Source organism: Ipomoea nil, unplaced genomic scaffold (assembly GCF_001879475.1).
Source record: "Ipomoea nil cultivar Tokyo-kokei standard unplaced genomic scaffold, Asagao_1.1 scaffold0146, whole genome shotgun sequence".
Taxonomy (NCBI): Eukaryota; Viridiplantae; Streptophyta; class Magnoliopsida; order Solanales; family Convolvulaceae; genus Ipomoea; species Ipomoea nil.
The window spans coordinates 3,606,651-3,634,452 of record NW_017616574.1 but is presented as its reverse complement, the minus strand read 5'-3'; the positions used below and the strand labels follow the sequence as shown (position 1 = coordinate 3,634,452).

General features: G+C 39.1%; 1 pseudogene; it reads left to right on the top strand.

The window, feature by feature from the left end:
* Positions 1-17,557: 17,557 nt before the first annotated feature.
* The window catches only part of LOC109174401, a 41,420-nt pseudogene continuing 31,175 nt past the window's right edge, over positions 17,558-27,802 (top strand).

Here is a 27,802-nt window from a genome sequence, read left to right as displayed (position 1 = left end):
AATCTGGACAGGGTGTGATTGCGACGTGATTGCGCGTAAATGCGCTTTGGATATAGGTAAGAGTGAGATGGGGTTGTTTTCTTGACAGAATATATGGTAATATGGTGCTTAGGAGGTGTGAGGTCTCGTTGATATTGGACGGGAAAAAGGGAAAACTCTTTCGGGATTGTTTTTCAAGAAACTGGAGAACATGTATAAAGATTCAAGAACACAATCAAGAATGCAAAGGAAATTTTTTTAGGGTTTTTTATGAATAAGACACGAAAAAAAAGTAGTTGTAAGATAAAAACGAGATAAACCTAGAAAAACAAAGAAACCAAATTTCTAATGATAATGAGATAAACCTAGGCTCTGAATACCAAATTGATATGAACCTAATCCAAGGTTCAAATAAGATGGAATATTGTCCCAAGATTACTCTCAATGTAAAGATAGAGATGGATCAAAATACCTTAAACCTCACGAGAAACCCTTTGTCTCGAATCCTCAAAGACTTGGAAGAATCCCATGTAGCTTCAAGTACCTCGATGTTGCAATCTTCAATCAACTAGAGTCGGATCTAGTTTCCTTCGATTCAAGAACGAGTCCACGAACCTAAATCTAAGGTTGAAGAAAGTAAGATTGATTCGAGTCCACGAATCAATTTGCTAGTCGAGTCCACGACTAGCCACTAATTGAGTCCACAATTAGCCATAAGGTTTCTTACACAAGTGTAAAGAAAAACTTAAGAATTTTATTGAATTAAAGCCTGCCTGAAACTGATATGGATGCACCCTATTTATAGGTATAGGGGCAGCATTATAATTCTAAATACAATGGAAAAAAGAGTCCTAAACCTAATCTAGAAAACAAGTAAATAGAGTTTTATTTAGAAAAGGATTTAAGGAATCCTTTCTAAATACAACTAGTGTTTTCTCTTTAATTCCAAACAATTTAAATTAATGATGACCAAAAATAATAGGGCTGATTTGGGCCTAATTTAATCACCAAAATCAGCACTTAAACAATTATAAAAAAGCCTTGAGTTCTTCTTCATATTTTGCAAATAGGCTTGACTTGGATTTCCACCATCTTTGAACATCACCAATGAATAGTTGCCTTAATTGTTTGGACTTGGGCCTTGTGATTGGCCCAATTAGTACTCTTAATGGATCTTCATATGTTGGGCCGCATCACTTAAGTTACCTCTTATCAATCACCCCCAATCATATAATCTTATTGATTCTGGGGATTTGAGAGTGACTAAACAAGTTTTTATTCCTTTTTGTATTGGCAAGTATTATGATGAGGTTCTATGCGATATTGTGCCAATGCGTACTGCACATGTTTCACTTGGAAGGTCATGGCAAAATAATAGACATTTTTATTATAATGCACTCAACAACACATGCAATGTCACCTATAATAGATTTATACATGTGCTTAAGCCTCTACTTCCAAAACAAGTAGAAGAAATTCAATTGAGATCGAAGCAAGTTCTCAAACCAGCCTTGAAGAAAGAAGAAATCAAAGAGAGCAAACTGGAACCTCCACGTTTAGAATTGGAGTCACCACTCCAGTCCTCTAACTTAGTTTGTAGCCAAACAAAGGAACCGCTATCAGTGGTACAGTGCAAAGAACCAGCCATACCTATCAAAGTGCAGCCTCGCTTGCTAACAAAAAAGGATAATAAGCAAGAGAAAAGAAGGGGAGTAACTATTTACTCACTTTTATTTCAAAAGCATGCATTAAAATTCTCTAGATTTGTTTGCCATGTTTCTATTAATGACCTACTTGCCAGATGTGTTAGAAATTTGTTTGCCTCCATACATCCAAGATTCCTTAATTTTGATTTTACTAAAACTTTATTTGATAGAGATAAGGAATCACTTGGAAGTTATAAGGCACATTTGAAAACTTCTTATGGCAAATACTACTTGCACAAGGGGTTTTGGTTCAAAGTCAACGGGATTGGCACTTTTTGCTTTGATTTGAGCAATGGTTTAACTGTTGATTCACATGAGGGACAATTTGGTTTTCCAAAGAGTGATGATGTTTTGCATGGATATTTTCATTGGCCAAAGAAGAAAAAAGATGTAGAATCTTATGTTCATAATTGTGCTACTTACCACCACAATGCATCTAAATCATTACTTGATATTTCCATGGATTTTGTGTTTGGTTTAGCCTTAAGCTCTAGAAGGAAAGATGTTGTGCTTGTTGAAAATTCAAACAAGATGGCTAAATTTAATATGTCTCGTTTTGCTGATCTATTACTATCCAGAATGTTTAAATTCCATGATGTGTCATTAGACTTAATTGCCTTACTTGTTGATTGTAGGATGATGATTGGAGCGACTCGTGTCAAGCATCCCAAGAAAAAGTTCCATGAGCGTGCTAAAACAGAAAGTGAGCTTGCTACTTTGTCTTTCATTGAAGATTTGGATTCAAGGACGAATCCTTTTCAAGAATGGGAGAATAATAGGAACCAGCACACATGGAATCCAAGGAAATCCTCAAGTGGGCTCATCACAAGGCCAAAAAGTAAATCCTTAAAGCATCATTGGTGGAAAAATCAAGGAATTCCAATAATAATTCCATTCGATAGAGGAAAGTATTATAGTGGCCCGTTTCAAGTGATGTCACGGATCGAAGACAATGTTTATAAGATTCGAGGTCGAATCATTTTTCAAGAAGGGGAGGATGATGCGGCCCAACATAATGAGGATCCATTAAGATTACAAATTGGGCCAATCACAAGATCCGAGGCTCAAATTAGCTTTATTATTTGTGGTCATCATGATTTTAAATTGTTTAGAATTAAAGAGAAAGCACTAGTTTATATTTAGAAAGGATTCCTTAAATCCCTTTCTAAATGAAACTCTATTTACTTGTTTTCTAGATTAGGTTTAGGACTCTTTTCCCCATTGTATTTAGAATTATAATGCTGCCCCTATACCTATAAATAGGGCACATCCATATCAGTTTCGATCAGGCTTTAATTCAATAAAACTCTTTAAGTTTTTCTTTACACTTGTGTAAGAAACCTTATGGCTAATTGTGGACTCAATTAGTGGCTAGTCGTGGACTCGACTAGCAAATTGATTCGTGGACTCGAATCAATCTTACTTTCTTCAACCTTAGATTTAGGTTCGTGGACTCGTTCTTGAATCGAAGGAAACTAGATCCGACTCTAGTTGATAGAAGATTGCAACATCGAGGTACTTGAAGCTACATGGGATTCTTCCAAGTCTTTGAGGATTCGAGACAAAGGGTTTCTCGTGAGGTTTAAGGTATTTTGATCCATCTCTATCTTTAGTTTTGAGAGCATTCTTGGGACAATATTCCATTTTATTTGAACCTTGGACTAGGTTCATATCAATTACGCTGCTGGATCCTTCGACATATAAGATCCACTCTTCCTACTGGTGGCAGGTGTCGCTCATCATTGTGTGGTGGTTGCACTTGCTGTGAGCGTTGCTCCAAATTATTCATTCGTTTGAGTAACCTGTCTATCTTTTGTTCTAATGTCTGGGGAAAGTTTGGAACTTGATCAGCCATCTGTATAGGAAAAAAAATATCTAAAAAAAACAAGAAGATGTGTGAGTAATCACGTTAGTGAAACCAAAAAGTTGGCTCGCTCCCTCACTATTCTCAGCTCACAGGTAAGAGGTGGATTATATGGCTCTGGGGGTGCACTACACACTCTTACAAATACACACTCCACTCGTGTATCGCTCAAGGTGGCAGATACTCTCACAAGCCTTTTTCCAAAAAGGAAAATTCATGTCCGGAACTCAAGTTGGTATGGATTAAACCTCAAAGTTCAAGAAAACGTACCTTGGAAAACTTCACAAGCCTTTGAGAGTAAGGTGTATCGCGAGGTAGGTAATAAAATTGAGAGCAAGAAGCAAAGAAAAAGGACAATACAAGCAAAAAAAACTAAGCAAGATTTGAAAGAAAAAAAAGGGAAGCAAAGAAAGAAGTATGGCAGAAAGATATGCAAGACCAATATCAGAAGATAGACACAAATAGAATGTAATAGGGGTACAAGTGTACCACAACCAAATAAGAATATATCAAGAACTCCTTCCAACCTTATACTTTTCCCCTTCCTTATCCCTCCAAATTTCTCCTACCAACCAGATTCTTTCCCCAACCTTATTCTTCTTCTTTATTGCTTTCTCATTTTTTTTGGTTTTTTTTTTCAACTTTCTTGATTTTTTTTATAAGTAACCTCCAAATAACTACTGTAAATATCAACAAAAATTTCGGACCAAGAGGATCCTCACAACCCCTTCAAAACAAAACCAAGAATTTCAAGAATCACCCAGAAAAACAGAAACGCTGCCCTTACTTCGAAGATCAATATCTCAATGACCGTAAGGAATTAGCAAGTTTATAATATATCAATAGAACGCCCCAGAAGAGATCTAAAACATATCAAAATTTCAGATAAAACTAATTAGTGGATCTCGAGATATAGGTCATTCTTTGAAACTGGTCACAGAACGCGGAAATCTGGACAGGGTGTGATTGCTACGCGATTGCGCGTAAATGCGCTTTGGATATAGGTAAGGGTGAGATGGGGTTGTTTTCCTGATAGAAGTTTTGGTAATATGGTTCTTAGGAGGTGTGAGGTCTCGTTGATATTGGATGGGAAAAAGGGAAAACACTTTCGGGATTGTTTTTCAAGAAACTGGAGAACATGTATCAAGATTCAAGAACACAATCAAGAATGCGAAGGAATTTTTTTAAGGGTTTTTTTTATGAATAAGACACGAAAAAAAAGGTTCACATAAAGATAAGAACGAGATAAACCTAGGGAACCAAAGAAACCAAATTTCTAATGATAATAAGATAAACCTAGGCTCTGAATACCAAATTGATATGAACCTAGTCCAAGATTCAAATAAGATGAGTATTGTCCCAAGAATTGCTCTCAATGTAAAAATAGAGATGGATCGAAATACCTTAAACCTCACGAGAAGCCCTTTGTCTCGAATCCTCAAAGACTTGGAAGAATCCCATTGTAGCTTCAAGTACCTCGATGATGCAATCTTCAATCAACTAGAGTCGGATCTAGTTTCCTTCGATTCAAGAACGAGTCCACGAACCTAAATCTAAGGTTGAAGAAAGTAAGATTGATTCGAGTCCACGAATCAATTTGCTCCTGCTTTCATCATTTATGGTACACTTTCGCCCTTTCTTTTCTTGTTTTTTTTTCTTCTATGTACTGTATTCGACTTCATTTATTGCTGTATTCAGGCTTCGTCTTTCTGTGGTTCAGTGATGATGTATATTAAATGCCGACGGCTTTCGCTTCGTGTCGTTAGCCTCTGTTGACATGTGTTATGCGCGTTTTCTAGGTTTGGTCGGTGGTGCATGCTGTTCGTGCTATCTCAGCATATGCCCTTACTTTGGTCGATCTCGTAAACTCTGCCGCTTGTGTTTTTTGCTCAAACATATTTGATTATCTTTTTTTACGTGCACCGCACGTTTACGTTAATCTTTCCAAACTGACCGTCACTTGTTCTGTCAGTCGGCGCCTGCTCGCTTGTTATACGGTCCGTGCTTTTCATTTCTCCTTCACGTGGCTTCTGCACGGTCGTCTATGCCATTCACGGCGTGCGTTTTTTTCCCATGTATTGTGCCTGGTACTTCGACTGTCCTTGTCTTCTCATGGACACCGTCGTTCTATTCGCATGTTGTGTTCTTTGTTCGTGATGATTCCCTTTACTCCCTTTACTTTTCGTCTTACTTTTAGTGAGTGGTTATTGTTCGGTGTTGGAGGCTGTCTGCGCGTTCTGACCCCGGTGGATGGTCGTTGCACTGTCGCTGTGAGACAAGCATGATTCGTTTATGTATACCCAGTATTTTGCATGTCGCTTGTGTACTTGTGTTTCGGTATGGTTATAGCATGCCTCATCCGGTGTGTTGTAAATGGTTTTTCGTTACTAATACATGGCTGTTTTGGGCAGCAGTTTTGTACTTATGCCGGTGCGGTTTCTACAAATGGTTCGAACTACTACGTTCCCATACTTGCGGCGAACTTTTGCTGTGCCGTTTTGGACCGGCGGGATTTCGGCCCGGCATACAGTTTGTTGTTGTCTGTTGGTTTGATCGTGTGTGCCGTCAGAATGCTTACTTTGCATGCGTTTGCGTCTTTATTTTCCGTTATTGGTTATGTTCAAATTAAATCGTTGACCAAAACGAACCCGTTGTTCTGTTTGTGCTTTTTCCAATAAATAATTGATTGGGTCTGTTTCGTGCTTGGTTGTGTAAAAATTTTGGGTGCTGTTTAATAACGTAGTTATTGCTGCCAATTGTTACTTATACGTTCAACACTGTGCAATTACGGTTTACAACATTTGTTTTTTTTTTGTTTGTTTTTTGTTTTGTTTTTTGTTTTTTTTGTTTTTTTTTTTGTTTTTTTACCTTAAATGACGACTGATTCTTGAGTGTACCGTATGTTTCTGTCATTTGTGCGGGAAATTCTACTGTTAGCCGAATCGATGTGGGTCGCTTCTGCCGTAGCATTTTTTTTATTCCGCCTTCGGTTGCTTGTTTACCTTGCCCGAATTTTTCTTTACTGCGACAAATTTATTTTGGAGCTCTTTGCTGATTGTCCGATTTCGTTTTTCGTTGGCCGCCACTTTTCGCAAGGTGTCCGCTTTACGATCGCGTTTATTTTCTACTGTTATTGATTTTCTTTTTGTCGGTTTCTTTTGACGAAGCCGGTTTTTTCTACTGAGGTCCGCTTTTTCCCATCTGCGTACGTCTCTCTTGGTGACGTCGCAGTTGACTCATTGTCGTCGTGGACTGCTAATCGATTGCTGAAAACGCCGCGAGTCTGATAACGCGTCAATTCGATTGCTCGAGCTAATGTCTTCGTTCGAAATATGGTTGCGCTGCATACATCAGTCAGTGTAATTGACCTGCACACTTGTTTCCTACGGAATATTATACGTTAAGCCATGAAAAAAAATGTCACTTTTAAATATACGTCGCTTACATGACATCAATGGACATGTGCATGACATTTATTACAAGTAAGTTTGTCTGCAACTTCAGCAACTCAGTTACTCATTTTTTTTGTTCCTTTATAATTGTGTTTCTGCTTTTGTAGGCAATGGATGGTTTGGTGTTGATACCGGATGTTACTCCTCAGCTGATGAATTGGAGATGCAAAGTTTTAGTCATGAAAAAATAACACTCGTGAATCAAAGTCAACGCCGGGAAAAAAGTACATGCCCATTATTCTTCGGGATAGTACAGTAAGCCACAATTATATTATCAAGAAAACAGTGTCCCGTTCAACAGTTCGGTTTGGCTCTTGCTTACTCAGTGAAAATATTTGATAATTATCTTGTCTTTCTGTTTGTAGGGGAATAAAGTGCAGGCAATGTCGTACGATAACGAGATTGATGTGCTTGATGAAAGGCTTAAACTGTTTGGCACCTACGTTATTTCAAACGCGTCTGTGAGGCCATCCAAAGACCTGTCGAATTTTCCTGACCTTAAATATAGCTACCTTTGGAGCATAACAAGATGTACAATGATACAAGATGTTGATCCTGCTTAAGAACTTGAAATGGACCAGGTTGTTGCGCCAAAGTTGACTCCGTTTTCGCGGTTTTTTGAGTGTTTGCTGTCTCGTGAAATGATAAGTATGGTGCAACCCTTGTTCATTTTTTCTTTGCTTTATTAGCCGTGCTTAGTTTATAGTTTCTTATTCATACTTGCTTTCTAACACGGTTATTTTAATGTCATTATTGTAACACCCCACTTTTCTAACTCTTAATTTCAATTCTAAACAGTCATTTATATCACTAAGCAGCGGAAATAAAATAACTAATTTGATAACTAGTGGGAGTGTCACCGCCACAACCACCACTCCGTGGTGATTACACAGGCTAAGGGGTAGAACTATAAATAAGATAAAAATCTAGCATCCAAATAAAATACTGGAAACATAAGGGGGAAAAACGTCACTCCAATAGTCTACATCATCCTCAAAAACATAGAGTCAAAAAGTCTAAAATCCATAACATGATCATCAATAAAACTAGAGTTTATACATCTCAAACTAAGAGACTAATCTAGCTCAATCTCTTCTCACTGCTGGGCCCACCTGAAAGGGGTTTTGCAAGCAACACATAGACAAATAGGAAAACACTCGTTAGCACGAAGCTAAGTATAACCACACTCAACCCTGTAAAGCATTCTAGCGTTTACTTTGAAAACATTTGATTTCTTTATAAACAATAAACTCATCTCAAATCATCTTTAGATCTAACACATACTTTCTAGATGCTTGCACCCTATTATATCAGCTGGCATGCTCATATATATACATATATATATATATATATATAAGACTGTTCACTTTAATGCATCAGCATATAAACTTCTCAAATAATTAACAAGCAATTCATGCTTACAGATAGGATCATGCTAATAAACCATATAACAGGTATTCTCATGGTTTCATATTCTCATATCATAATTCGATAAACAAGACTTCTAATACAACAAAATGATTATAAATCAACATTCTCATTATGTACTCTCATGCAATACTTTACTCAAATGCAATCTTGTGCAATGCTATAATCATACTCATGTGCAACCTTGTGCAAAGCTGTAATCATATGCAATCTCGTGCAATACTATAGTCATAATCATATGCAATCTCGTGCAACACTTATACATCATGCTCATATGCAATCTCGTGCAATACTATGAACATACTCATATGCAATCTCATGCAACAATATACTCTTATTCTTATGCAATCTAGTGCAATACTATAAACATACTCATATGCAATCTCGTGCAACAATATAATCTTATTCTTATGCAATCTCGGGCAATAATATACTCATACTCATATGCAATCTCATGCAATAATATACTCATACTCTTATGCAATCTCGTGCAACAATATATACTCATACTCTTATGCAATCTCATGCAATAATATACTCATACTCTTATGCAATCTCATGCAATAATATACTCATACTCTTATGCAATCTCATGCAACAATATACTCATACTCTTATGCAATCTCATGCAATAATATACTCATACTCTTATGCAATCTCGTGCAATACTATAAATACTCATACAATCTTTATAAAAATAGAGTACCTTCTGTGGAGGTCTCTTTCTTACTCTCTTGATTCTCTCTTGACTCTCTTTCTTTCTCTTGAGTCTCTTTTGACTCTCTTTCTTTCTCTTGAGTCTATTTTGACTCTCTTTCTTTTTCTTTACTCGTAGACGGCTTAGGGTTTCACCGAAGCGTGAATTACCCCATCGGGAATGGCATAAATCCGACCCAATATCTCCTACCGTCTACAGAACCAATCTCGTGGTTCAAACTCTGTGGAATCAGGTATCGAACTACTAGTGTGCACACCCCCTAACCAGGATTCCAAGCCTGGCGGGAAGTTTCCAACCTCGTAACGTGGGAATACGCCTCATTACATATACTGGGACCGCAATGTCCATACATATCTCCTGAGAGGACATAGTCCAAACGGTATCCTCCAGAACCTCACCGATATAGATAATACATAAATATATATCTCATGCATCAAACTCATACATGCAACAACTCTACTACTTCTCAATGCATCAAAGAATGATATACCACATGCTTATGATTTTTGAAAGTATTTTTGGACTCACGTTGGCCCCTTATGCATTTTTGAAATATGACACATGTAAAATGTCAAAATGCCTTATAACATGCTTCTAAACCATGTATAAAATAACATGAAATACTTAAGAATATAACGTCATGATCGGGTTGCAAAATAGCAAATCTACACATTCTATCAACAAAATATGCTTCATTTCTCATTGATCAAATATCACCTTCTAGTCATGCTTTCATAATAAATCATATTCTCAAATGATCATGCTTCTTTACTCAATAAAACATCATAAGATCACATAGTCAAATAATTCTTCATACACAGTAAACTTAGCAAATATATACTCTGTGTAGCAAATCTTCAATAAACCCTTCATAACATACTCGTTTTTAATTCAAATTTAACGAAATCAAAGCCAAAACGTGCGTCGAGACGGTCCCGAAGAGCCGAGCCATAAGGGCCCGTAACACTCGGCTCGAAACGACACGTAGCTGAGCCACAAGGGCCGGGCCATTGCACAGATTCTTCTCAGAATCAAAGTCAGGGACCTGGGGCGGGACTTCTCATGGTCCGCCCCATGTACCCCACTACTCCACCGGGACTAGGCGGCGGCCCTCCTCTAGGACCGTGCCCTAGTCCCGTGCTACTACGGCTCTAGCCGGCGTGTAACACCCCAGATTTTTGAAACTTTTAAAACTTATATAATAAAGGTAATTTCTCATTAAATCCCAAAACAGAGTATTACTAAACGTAAGTGTTCGGGGTGTTATGCCACATCTGAGCTGGAGAACTCAGATGCACAGGCTACTTAACTAAATATCCTCAAAGCAATGTCAATACATCATCATGGCACGCAGGCCGAAAGGAAAACTAACTACCTACGCTTTGGATCTCTAGCGCGCTCTTGAGTCTACTCATTTGTGCCTTAAAGCCAAATATATCTGTTCAGCGAATAATGCCGGAAACCCACTCTAACGCGTTAAAATACAATATAGGTATATATATATATATATATATATATATATATATATATATATATATATATATATATATATATATATATATATATATATATATACACATAGATATAGGAAAAATCGTTTTGAAGCAGGAAGATATATTCTTAGGAGACTCTAGCTTTAAAACCAGGAATAGACTCGACAGATAGGGATAAACACATTCAACAATGATAATCAACTATATAGAGACAACATCATATATATATATATATATATATATATATATATATATATATATATATATATATATATATATATATATGCATCTAAGGTCACAGTTTACTTTTATGTCATTCACATCATCATTCAATCCATATCTTTGTCACACAAGCATGCTTTGGTGGCACCATGGGACCAATCGCATGCCCCAAACATGAGGGTTAGCGCATATAGCGCTAACACGGCCCCGCAGCACCCTGCCTCATACCGCAGCATGAAGGAATTGGCCGCAGCCAATTGTATAGACCGTCGATGAATTCAACGGCGGACCCCAATCCTACACACCGCTGACGCGTTCAGTCGGTGGACTGTGATCTTCTTTTGGGGACTATGATCCTATACACCGCTGGCGAGCTCAGTCGGTGAATCGTAGCTGATCATAGCCCTACACACCGCTGAGGGATTTAGTCGGTGGATAATGCAACCCAAACTACTGAAGATCCACTAAGAGTACAAGTTGGGCCAATCACAAGGTCTAAGTCCAAACAATTAAGACAACTCTTTATTGGTTATGTTCAAAAATGGTGGAAATCCAATTCAAGCCCAATTGCAAATGATGGCGAAGAACTCAAGGCTTTTTATAATTGTTTAAGTGCTGATTTTGGTGATTAAATTAGGTCCAAATCAGCCCAATTATTTTTGGTCATCATTAATTTAAATTGTTTGGCATAAAAGAGAAAACACTAGTTGTATTTAGAAAGGATTCCTTAAATCCTGTTCTAAATAAAACTCTATTTACTTGTTTTCTAGATTAGGTTTAGCACTCTTTTTCCCATTGTATTTAGATTACAATGCTGCCCTATACCTATAAATAGGGCACATCCATATCAGTTTTGAGAGGCTTTAATTCAATAAAATTCTTAAGTTTTTCTTTACACTTGTGTAAGAAACCTTATGGCTAATTGTGGACTCAATTAGTGGCTAGTCGTGGACTCGACTAGAAAATTGATTCGTGGACTCGAATCAATCTTCCTTTCTTCAACCTTAGATTTAGGTTCGTGGACTCGTTCTTGAATCGAAGGAAACTAGATCCGACTCTAGTTGATTGAAGATTGCATCATCGAGGTACTTGAAGCTACATGGGATTCTTCTAAGTCTTTGAGGATTCGAGACAAAGGGTTTCTCGTGAGGTCTAAGGTATTTTGATCCATCTCTATCCTTGCATTGATAGTAATCTTGGGACAATATTCCATCTTTATTTGAACCTTGGACTAGGTTCATATCAATTTGGTATTCAGAGCCTAGGTTTGTCTCATTATCATTTGAAATTTGGTTTCTTTGGTTCCCTAGGTTTATCTCGTTATTATCTTACATACTACTTTTTTTTAAAAAAAAAAAAAACCCCAAAAAATTTTCTTTTGCATTCTTGATTGTGTTCTTGAATCTTGATACATGTTCTCCAGTTTCTTGAAAAACAATCCCGAAAGTGTTTTCCCTTTTTCCCGTCCAATATCAACGAGACCTCACACCTCCTAAGCACCATATTACCACATATTCTGTCAAGAAAACAACCCCATCTCACCCTTACCTATATCCAAAGCTCATTTACGCGCAATCACATCTCAATCACACCCTGTCTAGATTTCCGCAAACTGTGACCATTTTCAAAGAATTACCTATATCTCGAGATCCACTGGTTAGTTTTATCTGAAATTTGGATATGTTGTAGATCTCTTCTGGTGCGTTCGTTTTATATATTATACATTGTCTAATTCCTTATGGTTAGTGAGATATTGATCTTCAAAGTCAGGGCATTGTTTATATTTTTCTAGGCGATTCTTGAAATTCTTGATTCTGTTTTGAAGGGGTTGTGTGGATCCTCTTGGTCCGAAATTTTTGTTGATATTTACCGTAGTTATTTGGAGGTTACTTATCAAAAAATAAAAAGCAAAAAAAAAAAAAAAAAAAAGAGAAAGCAAAAGAAGAAGAAGAAGAAGAAGAAGGTTGGGGAAAGAATAAGGTTGGTAGGAGAATCTTGGTGGGAAAAGGAAGGGGAAAAGTATAAGGTTGGAAGGAGTTCTTGATAGATTCCTATTTAGTTGTGGTATACTTGAACCCCTCTTACATTCTATTTGTCTCTATTTGTTGATATTGGTCTTGCATATCTTTCTGCCATACTTCCTTCTTTGGTTTCCTTTTTCTTTCAAATCTTATTTAGTTTCTTTGCTCGTATTGTCCTTTTTCTTTGCTTCTTGCTCTCAATTTTATTACCTATCTCGCGATACACCCTTACTCTCAAAGGCTTGTGAAGTCTTCCAAGGTACGTTTTCTTGAACTTTGAGGTTGAATCCATATCAACCTGAGTATCGGACTAGAATTTTCCTTTTTGAAAAAAGGCTGGTGAGAGTATCTGCCACCTTGAGCGATACACGAGTGGAGTGTGTGTTTGTAAGAGTGTGTAGTGCACCCCCAGAGCTATATAATCCACCTCTTACCTGCGAGCTGAGAATAGTGAGGGAGCGAGCCAACTTTTTGGTTTCACTAACGTGTCTACTCACACATCTTTTTGTTTAGAATTTTTTTTTCCTGTACAGATGGATGAACAAGTTCCAAACCCACCCCAGACATTGGAAGAAAAAATAGATGCTCTAACCATCGCCATGGACAGGTTACTCACACGAATGACTAATCTGGAGCAACGCTCACAGCAAGTGCAACCACCACACAATGATGAGCGACACCTGCCACCAGCAGGGAGAGTGGATCCTAGATGTCAAAGGATCCAACATCCTAATGAGGAGTTAGGAAACATTAAACTTGAAATTCCTAACTTCTCTGGTGAGAAGGGACCAACAGAGTATATAGAATGGGAGAATGCTGTTGAAATACTTTTTGATTTAAAGCACTATTCTGATGTTACAAAAATTAGGCTAGTTGCTACATCTTTTAAGGGGTATGCAGTATCTTGGTGGAGAAAAAGAAATAGGGAGAGAGTTGCTGATTTTATTCCCTATGAATCTTGGGTTCAAGTAAGGGAAGATATGCGCCTAACCTTTCGCCCTAAATCTTTTTTCTATGATCTTGAAAGAAAATTGCAGGGAACTATTCAAGGATCAATGTCGGTTGATGACTATCACCGAACAATCAATATTTTGCTTGATCAAGGGGACATACATGAAGAAGAGGCAAGAACTATTGCTCGTTTCTTACATGGATTGAACAATGAAATCCGGTGGGGAATGAGTACACAAAGATATGACACCCTTGATGATGCCTTGTATGCCGCATGCGAATCTGAAGTAAAAATCAAAGAGATGAAGATGTACAAGCCCAACAATGGTGCATCAAGATGGAACAACACTCGTTCTACCCCTCAAAGGCGTGATGAACGCCCTCTTCCAAGAGATGATTCACGAGACAAAGGTAAGGAAAAGGTAAGTGAGGCAGTGAGGCCTCAACGTGATAGAGAATTGATTTGTTATAGATGTAATGGAAGAGGCCATATGGCTCGTGATTGTCTTTACAAGAGGGTAGTTAAGATAACATAACAATGTGAAAAGTTTGCCTCTTGTCTTGAATATGAGTCTGAGGATGAGGTTAGTGACCATTTGGAAACCCCCAATGAGCATGTTGAGGAGGAACCACCTTTACCTTTAGATTTTGATTATGAATATGCTGATAGTGAGTCTGTTCATACTCTTGTTGTTAAGAAGGTTTTGAATGTTCATCCTTTAAAAGAAGATGAGTCTCAAAGAGAAAATATATTTTATGCTAAAGGGTCAATTAGAGGGAATGCTTGTACTGTGATAATAGATTCTGGAAGTTGCACAAATGTGGCTAGTGCAGCTATGGTTAAATTTCTTCAATTACCTTTGCTTGATCACCCTAATCCATATCGTTTGCAATGGTTAACCGATGCAGGAGAAGTTAGAGTAACAAAGCAGGCTCTTATTCCTTTATCTATTAACAGTTACTCTGATGAAATTTTGTGTGATATTGTCCCAATGCAGGCTGCTCATGTGCTGTTAGGTAGACCGTGGCAATTTGATATAAAAATCACTTTTGATGGAATGATGAACACTTATGTGTTTCACATGGATGGAATTAGATATGTCTTGTCTCCTTTGACTCCTAAACAGGTGGAAGAAATACTATTGAAATCAAGGAAGGCATCAAAATAGGCGAAATCAGTGCCATATACCCCCTTATCCAAAATCAAAGCCTCCACCTCCTCCAATATCCCTTTCCACGCCATTTTCATCTCAAAACCCAGCAAAGGAATCACCACATCAGCCCTCTCTTCTTGCAACAAAAAATGACATTAAGAAGGCAATAAGAAGGGGAGACACGTTTAACTTACTTTTCATTCATAAGCTTACCACTTATCTTGATTCTTCTCTTGTGTTACACTCTGAATCTTGTTTTCGTAATGCCTCTATTGATGAATTGCTTGCTGATTTTTCAGATTTATTCCCTAAAGAGATGCCAAAAGGATTGCCACCACTTAGAGGGATTGAGCATCAAATCGACTTTGTCCCTGGATCTACCTTGCCAAACCGACCAGCCTACAAAACCAATCCCGTGGAAGCAAAGGAAATCCAGAAACAGGTTGAAGAGCTTCTTGAAATTGGACATATTCGAGAAAGCTTGAGTCCGTGTGCCGTTCCATTGCTCATTGTCCCAAAAAGAGACGGTACATGGAGAATGTGTGTTGATTGTCGTGCAATCAACAATATAACTATTAAGTATAGATTTTCTATTCCTCGACTTGATGATATGCATGATGAACTTTATGGAGCTAAGTACTTTAGCAAGGTGCATTTGAAACGAAGATATCATCAAATCAGGATGAAAGAAGGTGATGAGTGGAAAACAGCCTTTAAAACAAAGCATGGTTTATATGAGTGGTTAGTCATGCCTTTTGGCTTAACTAATGCCCCTAGCACACTCATGAGGCTTATGAACCATGTTTTGAGGAAATTTATTGGTAATTTTGTTGTTGTTTACTTTGATGATATTCTGATTTATAGCAAGTCACAAGAAAAACACTTGAAACACCTTCGATTAGTTTTTCTTGAACTTAGGGCTGCACAGTTGTATGTCAATCTTGAGAAGTGTTCTTTTATGTCTGAGAGTGTTGAGTTTTTAGGATTTCATGTTAGTTTAGAAGGTGTGACCATGGATTCAAAAAAGGTTGAAGCTATCACAAGTTGGCCAACGCCAACTAATGTATCTAACTTGCGTAGTTTTCTTGGACTGGCAGGTTTCTACAGAAAGTTTGTTCGTGATTTCAGCTCCATAGCAGCCCTTATGCATGAGTTGATTAAGAAAGACACCATCTTCAAATGGGGGCCTAAACAGGAACAAGCTTTTGCTACATTGAAAGAGAAACTCACCACCGCTCCTGTTCTAGTTTTGCCTTGTTTTGATAAAACTTTTGAACTAGAATGTGATGCTTCTGGCATTGGAATTGGTGCTGTACTGATGCAGGATAAACGCCCCATTGCCTATTTTAGTGAGAATTTGGGTGGCGCAACACTCAACTATCCCACATATGATAAAGAACTTTATGCCATTATAAGAGCCTTGGAAACTTGGCAACATTATTTATGGTTTAAAGACTTTATTTTACACACTGATCATGAAGCCTTAAAACATTTGAAAGGCCAAGGTAAGTTGAATAAGAGACATGCTAAATGGCTCGAGTTCATTGAAGCTTTTCCTTATAAAATTGCCTACAAGAAAGGTACGGAAAACAAAGTGGTTGATGCTTTATCTAGGAGATATACTTTACTTGCTACTTTACATGCTAAGTTTCTTGGTTTTGATTTCATTAAGTCTCTCTATGCTAGTGATTCAGTGTTTGGCGAGATCTACACCTCTTGTGTACGATCTCCTTTGGGAAAGTTTTACTTGTCAGATGGGTTTTTGGTTAAGGAAAATAAAGTGTGCATTCCTAATTGTTCCTTGCGTGTGAGTTTGATCACTGAATCACATGGAGGTGGTCTTATGGGACACTTCGGTATTTCTAAAACCTATGATGCGTTGCATGAACACTTCTATTGGCCTAGAATGAAAAAAGACGTTGAGACTTTTGTGAATTGTACTACATGTCACCATGCTAAGTCCAAATCACTTCCCCAAGGGCTTTACACACCACTTTCTGTTCCTAGCGGCCCGTGGCTTGATATTTCTATGGATTTTGTTCTAGGGTTACCTATGAGTTCTAAGAGAAAAGATTCTATTTTTGTTGTAGTTGATCGTTTTAGTAAGATGGCTAGATTTATTGCTTGCACCAAAACTGATGATGCAACTCATATTGCTAATCTTTTCTTTGCTGAGATTGTTAAATTGCATGGCATCCCTAAGACTATTGTTTCTGATAGAGATTCTAAATTTCTTAGCCACTTTTGGCGTGTTCTGTGGGCAAAAATTGGGACTAAGTTGCTATTTTCTACTACTTGTCATCCTCAAACTGATGGACAAACAGAAGTAGTTAATAGAACCTTATCCCAATTACTTGGAAGTGTGATCTCTAAAAATCTAAAATCATGGGAAGAATGTTTGCCTCATGTTGAATTCGCTTATAATCGTGTAATACATTCAACCACTAACATGTCTCCTTTTGAAGTTGTGTATGTTTTCAATCCGTTATCTCCCATAGACTTACTTGCTTTGCCTTACAATCCGCAGGATAGCTTAGATGGAGAAGAACGTGCCAAGAAGATCAAGGAGATGCATGTTAAAGTCAAAGAACAAATTGAGAAAAAGAACGAACAAATAGCTGCTCGAGTGAACAAGACAAGGAAAAAGATCACATTCGAGCCTGGAGATTGGGTGTGGATTCACTTGCGCAAAGACCGTTTTCCCTGCGAAAGAAAGTCAAAGCTGAACCAACGTGGAGATGGCCCATTTCAAGTTATATCACGGATTGGAGATAACGCATATAAGGTTGATCTTAGAGGAGAATACAATGTCTCTTCTACTTTCAATGTTTCAGACTTGTCTCCATATGATTGCACAGATTCGAGGACGAATCATTTTCAAGAAGGGGAGGATAATGCAACCCAAACTACTGAAGATCCATTAAGAGTACAAGTTAGGCCAATCACAAGGTCTAAGTCCAAACAATTAAGACAACTCTTTATTGGTTATGTTCAAAAATGGTGGAAATCCAATTCAAGCCCAATTGCAAATGATGGCGAAGAACTCAAGGCTTTTTATAATTGTTTAAGTGCTGATTTTGGTGATTAAATTAGGTCCAAATCAGCCCTATTATTTTTGGTCATCATTAATTTAAATTGTTTGGCATAAAAGAGAAAACACTAGTTGTATTTAGAAAGGATTCCTTAAATCCTTTTCTAAATAAAACTCTATTTACTTGTTTTCTAGATTAGGTTTAGGACTCTTTTTCCCATTGTATTTAGATTACAATGCTGCCCTATACCTATAAATAGGGCACATCCATATCAGTTTTGAGAGGCTTTAATTCAATAAAATTCTTAAGTTTTTCTTTACACTTGTGTAAGAAACCTTATGGCTAATTGTGGACTCAATTAGTTGCTAGTCGTGGACTCGACTAGCAAATTGATTCGTGGACTCGAATCAATCTTCCTTTCTTCAACCTTAGATTTAGGTTCGTGGACTCGTTCTTGAATCGAAGGAAACTAGATCCGACTCTAGTTGATTGAAGATTGCATCATCGAGGTACTTGAAGCTACATGGGATTCTTCTAAGTCTTTGAGGATTCGAGACAAAGGGTTTCTCGTGAGGTCTAAGGTATTTTGATCCATCTCTATCCTTGCATTGAGAGTAATCTTGGGACAATATTCCATCTTTATTTGAAACTTGGACTAGGTTCATATCAGTGGACTATGATTTTCCTTTGGGGACTACGACCCTACACACCGCTGTCAAGCTCAGTCGGTGGATCGCAGCCGACCATAGCCCTACACACCGCTGACGAGCTCAGTCGGTGGACTATGGCCTTCCTCGTGGCCTGTAGCCCTACGCACCGCTGACGCGTTTAGTCGGTGGACTACAACACACGAGGCCCACTTGGTGAACTGCAGCCCTACACACCGCTGACGAGCTCAGTCGGTGGACTGCAGCCTATGAGAACCGACTTGACCGCAGCCAAGAGTCATGCACACATATCACGTAGCAAGCACATGCAATTCACATTAACACATTGGGAAAGGGGAGAAAACGTATAAAGAAACCTATGTGGGTTCATCCACGTACTAGGAAATATCTTAAGGGTTCATGCATCTTTCGCCTAGGTCAACGGGGTACCAATTCAACTAGCATGCAATACACAAGACTCTTTTATCCTATGAACGGCACCCGAAACATCAAACTAGACTTAGGCACGATAAACGGAGTCCGTCGGGACACCACGAGGGTCGGGGAACATCAAACGGGGAAGCCAAAATCCCAAGGTGGGAAAAATCCAACGGGTGGAGGACCACCCGCCGGCGGCGAATCTCCGGGCAGCGGGTGCCCGGCGGGCAGACGTCTGCCCGCTGCCGGCGAGGCCAAATCGGGCAGCGGGTAGGTGGCGGGTCCCCCTACCCCCCCACTGACTCTTTTTCAATATTTTGGTCTTGGGATTTTCCGTGGAACCCGAAATCATATTTAGACACTTTTAAACATAAACGACAACACCACGTAGTCAAATAACGGATCAAAACCAAGAATCACAATGAACACATCCTAACATGACTTCTAAACATAATTAACACCCGAACATGCAAAATCCCACCCAATTATATTAAGAATATCACAATACGAAATCCCCAATTTAACCTAGGGCTCTAATCATATTCAAATCATCAAAGTCATAGTTTATCTTTTAAAATCAAGAACATCACACAATTATCAAGATCTTCTTGTAATTATCAAGACCAACACATAAGATCATCTCATCAATTATCAAGGACATATCATAATCATCATAAAAGATTTATCAAGACACAAGCATAGAGAGGAAGCCAAAGAAGAAGATTATAGCAAAGAAAATAGGTTTTGTTGAGACATGGGTTACCTCTTAGCCTTAATTAGATTCCTTGGCTATTAAGGTTCTTTCTCTAAGATCTCTTCTTCTTGATTTCTCCTACGTTGGTGATAAGAGAATTCTTGGAAATTCTTGTGTGGTGATATCTATTGTGGTGTGACTTCTAGGTGACTCTTATGTCCCTATTTATATATCTAAGAGTCCTAATTAGGGTTTGAATGGTATGGGTTTGCTAGTTCTATTTCTTATAGGACTAGGGGGTTGGTTTTAGGGATAAGGGTCCATGGACTATGGTGGACCATCCCCAGTTAATTAATGGATTTTAATTCTCTTTTTAGTGTAAGTAATTAAATATTTAGTTTGGGTTAGAGGCCGTAACACGGGGTGTTACACCCTCCCCCCCCCCCCCCCTTACGAGAGGCTTCGTCCCCGAAGCCGGTGCGTGGACCCGTTCTTTCACCCCTGGACGTCACGTATTTTGGCCTCCTGGTTAGGAAATGCGGCTCCACGTGTCGTTTTTGCTGGGGTAAATTGGATCTTTGGTGAGGTGGTGTTTGGAAAGTTTGGGGTCTACCTTGGTTTCCTGCTCCCGAGCTGGATGCCCCGAGTGTGCCCAACATGGCCTCGATTGCTGCCACCCTTTGATCTAACGCGTGTGTCGCGTGGATTAGGGATGAGAACCCTTCATCCATGATTTGGTTTTGCTGGGTAAGTTGCGCGAGGATGCGCTCATTCACAGATTCTTCATTTCGGCCCTCTGGGTTTCCCCTTTCTCGTGCGGGCGCAGGTGGGTTAGGTTCGCTATCCTCTTCTTGCTCCTCATGTCCTTCCAGTCCCCCACATTCTTGCATTGCCCGTTTTAGCTTTTTGTTGGAGATATCCAGTTGGTCAACCAACTCCCTTCGTTCCTCTTCGAGCTTAAGACAAACCTCCTCGAGGGTGATGTATTGTCTCTCCCCCCCCCCCCCCCCCCCGCGCGTGGGTGTAGTAGATGTCATTGCGGCGGAGGTTTTGGGCATTGAAAACCATACTGCTCACGGGCTTGATCTCCGTGTGGCTCAGGTCCACTCCCTTTTTCTCCATGATCCAACTTAGGATCATCCCGTAAGGTAGACTAAGCCGGTTGCTAGTCTTGTAAAACTCCATGTGTTTCAACATAAGGGCCGGTAGGTTGAACTTGATTTTGTGTTTTAGGAAGTAGGCAAATGTGCACTCTAGGCTTCCCACATCTTTGCTTTTGTTGTTCGTGGGCAACAGGCTATCAGTCACAATCATAACTAGTATCTTTTGTTTAGTGGTTAGCCATTTCCTGTTTGGCCAGGTGGCCGAGGTGAAGCCTTCTTCCTTCCCGAGTAGGTACCCGAGGTAATTCTTATACCCCGTGTCTTGGGTACCGATCCACCCTTTTCGGTCGTAATCTGACACACCCGTGGTGGTCAGTTTCAAGAGTTTGGCCAAGCGGCCTTCGGAGAGTATGATCTCCTTGCCTCGGACCTTGGCGGTGATTTCCAATTTATCACCCCGCTTGACCGTTACCAAATGGTGATAGAATTCTTTCACCAATTCGGGGTATGTATCCCCCTTGATTGCGAGATAGGCATCCAGGAGCCCTTGAAATTTAAGCATATCGACCAACTCCGGAGAGACTTGGTCGGGTTCGAGGGCTTTACCTCCGATTACCGTGTAATCGGCGTTGTTCCATTCCGGGATTCGAGTACCAACGGGCTTTTTAAGCATTTTGAGGTCTCCCTAGGTGGTGGTGTTTCTTTTCTCGGTGATGATTTTCCGGCGAAGCTCCGGCGAAGGGTTCCGGTGACGAGGCTTCTCCGGCGGTGAAGGGGGCGGCGTGGCTCGTCGTTCCGGAGTCGATGACAGGGTGTGTTGGCCTGGGCAGAGCAGGTGGTGCTGGCAGCGGGTGGAGGCCGGGCGCGGCAGTGGGCGAATGACGGGCGGCAACCGGGTTGTGGCGGCAGTGTGCGGTTTGTTGGCCGACTGTGGTGGCGGTCCGTCGGCGGGGAGCGGACGGCGAGCGTGGGCGGTGAATGGTGGTGCGGCGGCAGTTTTCTTTTGTGGAGGTGAGGGGGTGATGGCGGTTTGAGGGGGAAGGGAGAGAGAGAGTGTGTGTGAGGGGGGAGGAAGAAGAAAGAGGGTTTTTGATTTGGGGATTTTGTGGATTTTGGGGATTTGCAGTGTTTTAAGAAAGGAGTGTTCCCTTAAGGTTTCAAGAAACACTCATAGTCTAGTGGTTAAGACTTTGATCTTATATGTGAGAGGTCCAAGGTTCCATTCCTGGCAAATTATGCCATGGAAACGTGTTCACCATTAGCCCTGTTTTTACGTAAAAACAAAAATTCGCGAATTTGGTATTAACGGCGCACATTTGGTCAGATTATGAATTTTCTGTTATGAGATTATGAATGTACTGTAAATTCATAATCGCATAAAAGAAAAACATTTATTAAATTATGAATTTTCTGTTATTAGATTATGAATTTACTGTAAATTCATAATCTCATAACAAAAAATTCATAATTTCATTACAGAAAATTCATAATTTCATAACAGAAAATTCATAATTTATGAATGTTGAAGAAGCTTGCTCTACAGAGGAGCAGCCATGGTTTCGGACGAGAATGTGTAGGCATGGTTCCAAAGTGAATGTGCATGCATGGATTCATAATTTATGAATGTCCGAAATCATTGCTCACCTCAAATTAAAGTAAAACCGCGAAATGTGAAAATGAAGAAGAAAAGTCACGTGATTAATTAAGGAAAAAAAAAGATAACGGTGCACTAACACCGTTGGGACCGTGTTCACCATGGATGCTCTCAAAGTAAAGATAGAGATGGATCAAAATACCTTAAACCTCACGAGAAACCCATTGTCTCGAATCCTCAAAGACTTGGAAGAATCCCATGTAGCTTCAAGTACCTTGATATTGCAATCTTCAATCAACTAGAGTCGGATCTAGTTTCCTTCGATTCAAGAACGAGTCCACGAACCTAAATCTAAGGTTGAAGAAAGTAAGATTGATTCGAGTCCACGAATCAATTTGCTAGTCGAGTCCACGACTAGCCACTAATTGAGTCCACAATTAGCCATAAGGTTTCTTACACAAGTGTAAAGAAAAACTTAAGAATTTTATTGAATTGAAGCCTCCCTCAAAACTGATATGGATGTGCCCTATTTATAGGTATAGGGGCAGCATTATAATTCTAAATACAATGGGAAAAAGAGTCCTAACCTAATCTAGAAAACAAGTAAATAGAGTTTCATTTAGAAAGGGATTTAAGGAATCCTTTCTAAATACAAACTAGTGTTTTCTCTTTTATGTCAAACAATTTAAATTAATGATGACAAAAAATAATAGGGCTGATTTGGGCCTAATTTAATCACCAAAATCAACACTTAAAAAATTATAAAAAGCCTTGAACTCTTCTTCATCTTTTGCAAATGGGCTTGACTTGGATTTCCACCATCTTTAAATATCACCAATGAAGAGTTGTCTTAATCGTTTGGACTTGGGCCTTGTGATTGGCCCAATTGGTACTCTTGGTGGATCTTCATTATGTTGGGCCGCATCATCCTCACCTTCTTGAAAATGATTCGACCTCGAATCTTGTAAGCATTGTCTTCGATCCATGATATCACTTGAAATGGGCCACTGTAATACTTTCCTCTATCGAATGGAATTATTATTGGGCCTTCTTGTTTCTTCCACCAATGATTCTTTAAGGATGTAGTTATGGGCCTTGTGATGAGCCCACTATAGACCCTTATTGGATTCCATGTGTACTGGTTCTTATTATTCTCCCCTTCTTGAAAAGGATTCGTCCTCGAATCCAAATAAGCATTGTCTTCGATCCATGATATCACTTGAAATGGGCCACTATAATACTTTCCTCTATCGAATGGAATTATTATTGGGACTTCTTGTTTCTTCCACCAATGATTTCTTAAGGATGTAGTTATGGGCCTTGTGATGAGCCCACTATAGACCCTTATTGGATTCCATGTGTACTGGTTCTTATTACTAGTACACATGGAATCCAATAAGGGTCTATAGGGAGCATTATGCCATGGAACCGTGTTCACCATTCATGGTGAACACGGTTCCAACGGTGTTAGTACACCGTTATTTTTTTTCTTAATTAATTGCGTGACTTTTCTTCTTCATTTTCACATTTTGCGGTTTCACTTTAATTTGAGGTGAACAATGATTTCGGACATTCATAAATTATGAATTCATGCCTGCACATTCACTTTGGAACCATGCCTACACATTCCCGTCCGAAATCACGGACATTCATAAATTATGAATCCATGCCTGCACATTCACTTTGGAACCATGAGATTATTAATTTTTTGTTATAAGATTATGAAGTTTTCAGTTATGAGATTATGAATTTTCTGTTATGAAATTACGAATTTTCTGTTATGAGATTATAAATTTTCTGTTATGCGATTATGAATTTTCTGTTATGAGATTATGAATTTTCTGTTATGCGATTATGAATTTTCTGTTATGAGATTATGAATTTTATGAAAATTCATAATCTCATAACAGAAAATTCATAATTTGATCAACGCGCGCCGTTAACTCCACATCCGCGATTTTTTTTTTTTGCCTAAAAACGACGTCGTTTGGCCTTGTGTTCACCATTCTCGGTGAACACGTTTCCAGGGCATAATTTGCCGGTCTATAGTGGGTTCACCACAAGGCCCATAACTACATCCTTAAAGAATCATTGGTGGAAGAAACAAGAAGGCCCAATAATAATTCCATTCGATAGAGGAAAGTATTATAGTGGCCCATTTCAAGTGATATCATGGATCGAAGACAATGCTTACAAAATTCGAGGTCGAATCATTTTCAAGAAGGTGAGGATGATGCGGCCCAACATAATGAAGATCCATCAAGAGTACCAATTGGGCCAATCACAAGGCCCAAGTCCAAACGATTAAGACAACTCTTCATTGGTGATATTCAAAGATGGTGGAAATCCAAGTCAAGTCCATTTGCAAAAGATGAAGAATATTTCAAGGCTTTTTATAATTGTTTAAGTGATGATTTTGGTGATTAAATTAGGCCCAAATCAGCCCTATTATTTTTGGTCATCATTAATTTAAATTGTTTGGCATAAAATAGAAAACACTAGTTGTATTTAGAAAGGATTCCTTAAATCCTTTTCTAAATAAAACTCTATTTACTTGTTTTCTAGATTAGGTTTAGGACTCTTTTTCCCATTGTATTTAGATTACAATGCTGCCCTATACCTATAAATAGGGCACATCCATATCAGTTTGAGAAAGGCTTTAATTCAATAAAACTCTTAGGTTTTTCTTTACACTTGTGTAAGAAACCTTATGGCTAATTGTGGACTCAATTAGTGGCTAGTCGTGGACTCGACTAGCAAATTGATTCGTGGACTCGGATCAATCTTACTTTCTTCAACCTTAGATTTAGGTTCGTGGACTCGTTCTTGAATCGAAGGAAACTAGATCCGACTCTAGTTGATTGAAGATTGCAACATCGAGGTACTTGAAGCTACAATGGGATTCTTCCATGTCTTTGAGGATTCGGGACTAAGGGTTTCTCGTGAGGTTTAAGGTATTTTGATCCATCTCTATCTTTACTTTTGAGAGCATTCTTGAGACAATATTCCATCTTTATTTGAACCTTGGACTAGGTTCATATCAGGAGGTTCCTATACCTTGATTCTGACGTGTTCTAACGCTAAGATCTTTATCGGACCCTCTTCATGAGCTGAGATCACAAACATCTTCACCCCAAACCCTTCTTCAAACACTGGTTTCTTCTTCAACCTCGTTACAGCCGAGCGAAACTCACACGGACCAAGCAACTGTGAGTTGACTTGCTTCCCTTATCAGTTTTCATCATTGTGTCCGAAACGAAACTCTTGGCAAACTTCCCCGATCTTCTTAAAGATTCGACTTGTTGTCCGTCCTTGCTAAAACATTATCGGTTAGAGCACTGACCAACTCTTTCCTCTTTCTTTAAGCGCACCCGGTTGTCTGTTCTTGTCATCCAATGACTTTGGTAATTACAAACCAAACTTCCTTCTTTATTGCACCTGAAGAGCATCGAGGTCTAAGCACCCGCGGATCCTTTGTACCTTCCTTAGCATTGTGAACTTTGGCATCTAAGTCTCACAAAATCTTGTAAGGAGTCCTTTGAATGTTTGACAATAACCATCACTGTAAGGGAAACTTGATCCATCATAAGAGCACCATCCACGACCTTCATAAACCCATAGCGCAAGTTCCCAACTTGTCTTCTTGATCTGTATGATTCTTTCCCGTTAACCATCCAAAGCTGGTCGGATCGTAGAGCTCAACTGCAACCTTAATCCAAACGCAAACGGTAGAACTTTTTCATAATCTGAAGTCTTTACCAAAGTCACATCTGGAGACCTTACACGGTTCCTTGCCCAAAGATTTGTTCCTGTCCTTACTAGAAGCTCAGTAGGTCGAGTCTTGTTCACCGTTGATAACCTTGCAATCTTCATAAGGTAGTCGGTTACAAACCACCTTTGTCTTTTCTTGTCTTGATTTACGGTAAGTCTTCCCTGAAAACTTCGTTGCCGCACGAGCATGTCTTACTTATGAAGGTCCAACAGTAGAATTGGTCTTTAAGTTCATTCCTGACTGTCCTTCCGTTTACTGTTCAATCTTCCCATACAAGATTAGCTACTTCTCGTTCCTTCTTGGTTTTAGGTAGATCTCTTACCTGGAATCATCGGCACAGAGTCTCACTTGCAACTTAGGAACACTCGATGATCAAATCCGTCTTTTGATTCGCTCCTGTTGGTTAAGTCTTCTGACAGTCCCAACGATTGATTGCAACTCGATTACGTCTTCTTTTCTTCTTGTTGCAAAACCTTCTTACCAAAAGTCTTCATGTTAACCATAACTTTCCAGGTGTGCCGACAAGGATGAACGTTGCCCTCATATACTAACTACTACTCACCCTCTTCACGTTTCACCGGGTCAGACGACTTGCTAGCAACATGGTTCCTCTTCTCCGTGCACTATAAAGGTCCAAGCTTTTCCTGTATCGCCATCTTGATCTTTATTACTTCTAAGTTCATTGCTTCGAGCTTGCCCACTCCCGGCTTCTTCGAAGGTATGTAGAACTACTTCTGATGTGGATCTTTGGGGGATGAACTCAAGATTCGATTCACCAAAGATTCCTCCGGTTGCCCGATCTTTTCCTCACCAAAACAGCAGGAACAACAATTACGGTTTGAGGGTGTTGGAGATGGAATTGGTTGATGTAGGGGTTGGTTTGGGGGATTATTTTTGTGTTTTTCTATAAAGATATTTCCGCCACACCTTGGTCCTAGGTGATAAGGAATGGATGGCACCACAAGATTGGTATTATCTTGATAAGCCTAGAATAACATCTCTCAACACACAAGAGAGACAACAAAATGCCTAAGCATTTCTTTCATTCAACTTCATTCATCTCTCTTGAACTAGTAACATAGAAATAAAGAAAACAAAAGGTCACTAATTAAATTTAACATAAATGCATTTTAATTAACTAAAATAACTACATTTTAATTATATGACTTCATTTCAATGATGATCAAGTTCAATGAGCCTTCTAGGACCTTCTTTTTATATTTTTGGACCTACATAGTGATATTTTAATTTACTTGGGCCGTGTCCTCATCATTCCCTCACTCTTCGAGATGATTCGTCCTCGAATCACACTTGCCTCGGTCAAATGGAAATGAGTAATTATCCGACCATATGACTTTAATACCTTCACCAAGGAGAGTGACTGATCCCGCGCTTTGTAGATCATGGCATAACAATACCATTCCTTCCAATTGGTTTTCAACCCTTGTATCACATTCATTAACCTGCAAAGAACTTAAAATAAAGTTTATGGAGTTCTCAAAATCTTCTCCCTCATTCTTTTTCTCACAAAGTT